Consider the following 6,819-nt stretch of genomic DNA (forward strand, 5'->3'; position numbering starts at 1 on the left):
ATAGATTAAAGTGGACAATTCAATCAATAACTGGCATGTATTTTATTTAGAAGTGGAAACTTTATTTAAAAACGGCTACTCATTCTCTACAATGGTTATTTTTTTATTGCTATTATTCTTTTCAGCACTGCAATGTGGGATTTATTTTTGCGTGCACACGCACAGCTTAGAGCCAAGATTGGACTTGACCATTCAAGGATATTGATGAGCGCGACTCGAGGATGAGCAAATGCAAGTGTTTGGTATTTGAATACCGGTGACTGAAGAAGTTGGATGGAGTCCTCATGTGTCGTGGAAAACATGGATACAGATAAGGGCTATGTTCACACAACGTATTTTTTCATATTTCTACAGCCGTTGTTGCCGATTGCAACAACGGCTGTGGTTAATATAAAAAAATACATTGGCTTGCTGTCTATGGGATCCCGGCCGGAGCTTATACACGAAGTATATGTTCCGGCCGGGATCCCTCGCGGCGCCGCAAAGAACTGACATGTCAGTTTTATGCGGCCACTATTCAGTGAATAGCGGCCGCAGAAAACCCTGTCGGTGCACACTATGGAGTGAGGGCTGTGGCCGCAAGCTCCATAGTGTGCTGTGGGGAGTTCTGATGGGGGCACGCATGGATGTGCCCGCATCAGAACTTTGCGGCGTGAAAGATCATCTGGCCGGTATTGGAGTACCGTCCGCTTTGTGACCCGGCAGGTACACGGAACAGCCAGTCTCTTACGCCATGTGAAAATGGCCTATGGCTGTATCCATGTTTTCAGGACTCCCTAGGGCTGCATCCAACTTCTTCAGCAGTGATTTAATTTGAGCATGCTCGAGTCGCAGCTCAACTCTATTCAAGAACCCTCTATTTTTTCAGCTATTCTTTTTGAGGATTCACTGGTTAAAGGGAATATCTTAGCTGTATATAATTCTCAGAGATGCATACGTGGGCAGATAGCCAAAAGGGGGATGAAATTAATGAAACTTGTCTCTTAGCTGATGGCTGTTTGCAAAGTTTTAAAATCATGTGCTGAGTGCTGAGCTGCTGCAGCCTCCCTCACTCACCCTTTCCTGCTTGGTTTCCGGCACTGAGACATCAATCATGCAAGGCAGAAAAAGGGTGGGGGAGGAGGTGTGCATGCAGCTCAGCACAGCCTCTATGACCTCCGAGCTTAGAAGTAAAACATGATTTTATGTCTTTGCATGCAGCTATCTGCTCAGAGACAGGTGTAATTTGTTTTATCTCCCTATAAATTATTTGTCCATGTCTGCAGCTCTGAGCATGATATAGAGCTGAAATATTACCCATTCCACTTCTGGCTGATCTTCAATCTGGTATGATGTACAAAGTGGAACCTATGGATGGTAAAGTCTCCAGATCCTCATACAGCAAAGCTGACCAAAACCATTAAATTTTAACCCTTAATTTACAGTGAAAAGTCTTTGGTTTCAGCCTGTCAAACTTAACCTGCTGTAACAAGACTGTCCTGACTATTCTTTATTGTGTTGCATCCTGAACCTTGACTGCTACCTGACCCCTAGCATGTCTTACTACCGGTACATCTGTTCCACAGTATCATATCCTGGTTCTGCCGGACCACCGTTACCTGATTCCTGGTATGTGAAGTACACTCATTTTTTTTCAGCTTCCATAGTACCACTTTACTGCTTCTGCCTGGCCTCTCTTATTAGATAAAGCTTCCATAATCCTAACTGAAATGCATGCTGGATGTGAGGTCTGTGTGTTCAGGAGTTAGGGGTGTGCTGTGTAATCTTTGCTTTCTACCTACCTGCCTTGTGTGTGCTTTCCTCCCTATCTTCAGCCTTTGTTATCTGCCATCCTTGAATGCTCTCCCAACTCTCTACACTCTTAGCTGCTGTTTGCATTCTCCTCCCCTAGTCGCTGCTATCTCTTAAGGCCCTCTTCCACCGGACGATTATCGTTTGCATAATCGTTAACGATTTCAAACGACCGCTATTGCGAAAGACCTGAAAACGTTCACTCATTTCCATGGAACGATAATCGTTACTTACGATCGTAATTGCTATAGTTTTTCTTCACTATTTATTCGCTATTGCGTTCGTATCTATTGCGAACGACTGAACGATGTCTTATTCAATGCGAACGATTTGCGAACGTTTTGCGAGCGAGCAACGATAAAAATAGGTCCAGGTCTTACAAAGCGATCAACGATTTCTCGTTCGGTCGTTAATCGTTAACTGCATTTCAACCGAACGATTATCGTTTAGATTCGAACGATTTAACGATAATCTGAACGATAATCGTCCGGTGGAATAGGAGAGAAGGGAGCACAAGTACAAAAGAAAGAGGGGAGAGTACTGAATCTGATAAATTTCTTTCTTTGAGCAGCAGTAAAAAGTCACTTAATTTTGTTCAGGAAACGAGCGAATATTAATAATTTAAAAAATCTGTGGAAAGGTGTTTATTACCTTGAAAGGATTGAAAGTACCTGGGGTCATAGAGACTAAACCTGCAGTCATGAGAAATGTTCTAGCTGTTAGATTTTCTGCAAAGCTATTACAGAAACCTGACTGTTACAATGCTAGGATATAACGCCAGGAAAGGACATTACGCCATGAACCATTGTCAGGAGACTAAACCAAGGGTCAGGGACTTCACCCCGGGACAGAACATAAGTATAAGAAGAGACAAGGCATCTAAAAACCACACGCTAACTGGAAGAAAAAGCACTAAGAAACAGAGGAGGAATAATAAAAAAAAGAACAGAGACCTGCTCAGGGGCGGCCATGTAACACTAGGGCAATAATAATCAATGTTGTAGCAGAATTTCACTCAGTTAAAGGGGTTATGTTTTTCTCTCAAATGAACTGGTTTCAGAAAGTTATATAAACTTGTAATTCACTTCTATTTAAAAATCTCAAGTCTTCCCATACTTATCAGCTGCTGTTTGTTCTTTAGGAAATGTTGTTTTCTTTTCAGTCTGACACACTGCTCTCTGCTGCTACTTCTGTCCAAGACAGGAACTCTTTTTTGCATATTCTTGTTTCCCAGGGGGCAATGCACCTAGGATTTCACTGCATTGAGCGCTTTCACTAGCAGCTGTTTCTCTTATGGCTCTACTAGACATTGCTCCCACCTAGCCAGAATTCTGCTCTACACTGATGAAGGGCAACACCCCAAAACAGCTGTCTGTGGATAGCTGGCCTTGGTTATTCCCTTGTCGTTACACTGACTTATAGGGCCACTTAATATGGTGGTTTCCCTACAGGAACCACCCCTTGGCTGTGTCCATCCCGGAGGGATATATGGCTAGTCCTGTTTCAAGACACTTAAATGAAGCTCCATGGACTCTTCTTTTTTGCATATTCAAGTTTCCCTGGGAGCAATGCACCTAGGATTTCACTACATTGAGTGATTTAACCAGCAGCCGGCAGTGTTATCTTTGGCTGATCTCCCTGAGATCAGCGATCTGTTTCTCTTATAGCTGATAAGTATGGGAAGACTTGAGATTTTTAAAAAGAAGTAAATGAAAAATCTATATATCTTTCTGAAACACATTGATGTGAAAGAAAAAGATTTTAGCAAGAGTACCCCTTTAAAAAGAATGCAACTACAATTTGATCAATGGCCCCTAGTGGTGGAGGTTGTAATAACATCCTGTAAAATACATAGACCGATACAACAATTTAGTGGAATGAGGATCACAACAATGGTCTGAGCATTGAATACTGAAAGATTCCATTATACTGCATTTGATTATAGCCCTATAAAATAATAACCTTTCCAAAGCAAAGCAGCAGCGACTGTCAATGTTCAGCTGATGTGTGCAGCAAGAACAGAAATTCCGTTTTGTCGTGAAATGAGGTCTTGATACATTGCACACCTATAATAACAGAAATCATATGCCTGTGATCCTAATACATGACTTACTCCGTGACTCATTTCAAGAAAAATAACATCCATTGTATTGAATAATTCAAGTTAAAAGAAACCATTACCATGAATTATTTAATTCCACACAGATTGATTCAGCCGGACAATCTACAGGCCAAGGAATCGTTATACAAATGAACCTACCCCATATTTATTCCCCATTCAAATAATAAAACAATAAAAATAATTCACAACTCAATAACTTTGTGGCACCAGTTGATTTGAAGCCCATTTTTCTCTGGAGTATCCCTTAAAGTGAATGTACCATCAGGCCGGGGGTGAAGCACTGGAGGTGGGCCGACCTACCCCCAGTGGGAGGAAACCCCAGCCCCTCTATGATGCGGCTCCATTGATTCTAATGGAGCCATGTCATAGAGGGGCAGGGGTCTCCTCCCACTGGGGGTAGGTCAGCCCACCTCCAGTGCTTCACCGCCGGCCTGGTGGTACATTCACTTAAAGGGATACTCCAGAGAAAAATGGGCTTCAAATGAACTGGTGCCACAAAGTTATTGAGTTGTGAATTATTTTTAATATTTTTTTCAGTCTGACACAGTGCTCTCTGCTGCCACCTCTGTCTGTGTCAGGAACTGTCCAGAGCAGTAGAATGTGCCCTCAAATCTGTGCAGATTTTCTTAGAAACACGTATATGAGGTTTTGTAAAAAAAAAATATATTATATATATATATATATATATATATATATATAAACAAATGTAATGTGTATGCATAGACTGCTATTCAGATGTAGGTTAAAGAAAAAATATTGTAACCTCGTCCTTGTTGCCTTCTTTCCTTCTTCCTTCGCCTGCATCTCTAATCCCATAGATCCGCCTGAAGGGGCCATGACCTCTGCTACACGTCAAGCTTAGAGCAACTTTACTAAGACATATTTGCTGTGGGCAAAATCACATTGTGCTTATCCTCCCCATACTGTAGAATAGATGTATGACTTTGCTTGCAGTGCCCACTAGTGGGCATATGTGATACAACAAGGAAAATATAAAGCAACACAGTGCACATCATGTCTTGTATTCTAATCTGCATCTTTGATTAAACATATATATAATATGAATAAATATGAATGAATAAAGGAAAAGGCTTTTGGGAAATCACTAGATCACCCCCCCTCACAGCACCTGCACGCCTCTCCTCTATCCATAACTGAATGATGTAGCGAGTCTTCCAGCCAATACAGTCAATCCTTATATAACCAACATGGAATATGACCCTGAAGTCCAACTTTTCAGAACCACAAATTATGGCTGGGTTTTACAAGATCATCTGGTATGAAAATCAGCACAAAAACCTGTGCCCTGCCAGGAGCTTCATGGCATGGGTTTCCATGGCTGAGCAGCTGCATGCAAGCCTTACATCACCGAGCATAATGCCAAGCGTCAGATGGAGTGGTGTAAAGCCGCCACTGGATTCTGGAGCAGAGGAAACACATTCTGTGAAGTGATGGATCACACTTTATTATCTGGCGATGGATAAGTCTGGGTTAGGTGGATATCAGGAAAACATTACCTGCCTGACTGCATTGTGCTAGCTGCAAAGTTTGGTGGAGGAGGGATAATGCTATACTATGTTGTCTTTCATGGGTTAGTCTAGGTTTCCTAGTTCCAATGAATATAAATCTCAATATTTCATGGTACAAAGACATTGTGGGCAATTGTTGTTTTCAACTTTGTGGAAACAATTTACCTTTTCTGCCCATATCATATCACAATAACTACGGTATATCAAACACTGTATATAGTAACAGATATAGCAGTGATTGCCCTAATGTGCGCTGTACAAGCTGTGGGTCTTGGTAACTTCTGCCATCTGGTGGTAGAAACATGGTATAGCTGATGAGTTGGCCTAAGGCTTTGAGGCTTTGACAACCACAGCTGAGGATGGTATGAAAATAAGACGCTTCGTCTTATGTAAACTACTGTATATCCAGTGGCGTAGCTACCATAGAGGCAGGGTAGGCAGTTGCTATGGGGCCCGTGCAGGAGGGGGGCCTCGGGGGGAGAAGGTAAGAGTGTGTGTCCTTCTGCTTGACCCCTTATGTACTGCAGTGTGTAAGCGACCCAATGTTTACTTACATGCTGCAACATAAAAAAGGGTTAACAAAGAGAAGACAGAGATCTCTGCTTCACTCCTCTGATAACCTCTGACCTCTGTTCTCCAGCTTGCAGTCAGGTAGGAAAGGAAAATGTCAGGGGAGGTCAGGGGTTATCAGTGCACCAGCAGTAAAGCAGATATGCAGTAAATGCACCAGCAGCAAAGCAGTAAGCTGAGATATAACTTTATCTGTACTGTCAACTTTTACACAACTAAAGTCTATAGGTGGAGCTCCTCCATAAGGAAAACCTTTGCTTATTTCTTGCAGCCAGTCAGACCATGGTAAGAGCCTAGAAGCAGAAATCTATTAAAGTTTCTGCACTCAATACAATATATTCAATAAGTAACTACCCTTAAAGGGATTTTTTTTAACTAACAATATGTAATTACTTGTAAAAGCCCCTGTCATACTATTATATACCTATACTATGATATACCATCATGTTATGATCAATGGGGGTCCAACATCAGGGGGCATCACTGTATGGAGGGAAAACAATGGTAAATCAGGGCTACGTCCCATTTATTCTCAGGTTTGAGGTTGATCTTCAAACAATTATAAAGTCATGGCTTCCAATGCCAGATTCTGCAAAGGTTTAAAGGAGTGGTCCGGATTGGAAAAAAGAGCTTGTATTTTTGCTAAAAAATAAAATAAAATCACTACATCTATTAATGGGCTGCTTTAAAAGCGATGGAATTATTATTAAGATAAGCCATTTATAGGGTCTGTCTATTGACTCCTACACTGATCAGCTGCTTAAAGGGAGTGCAATGTAAGTGCTGTATTCCAGGTATTTATAACAA

This window comes from Dendropsophus ebraccatus, chromosome 2 (assembly GCF_027789765.1).
Source record: "Dendropsophus ebraccatus isolate aDenEbr1 chromosome 2, aDenEbr1.pat, whole genome shotgun sequence".
NCBI classification, from domain to species: Eukaryota; Metazoa; Chordata; class Amphibia; order Anura; family Hylidae; genus Dendropsophus; species Dendropsophus ebraccatus.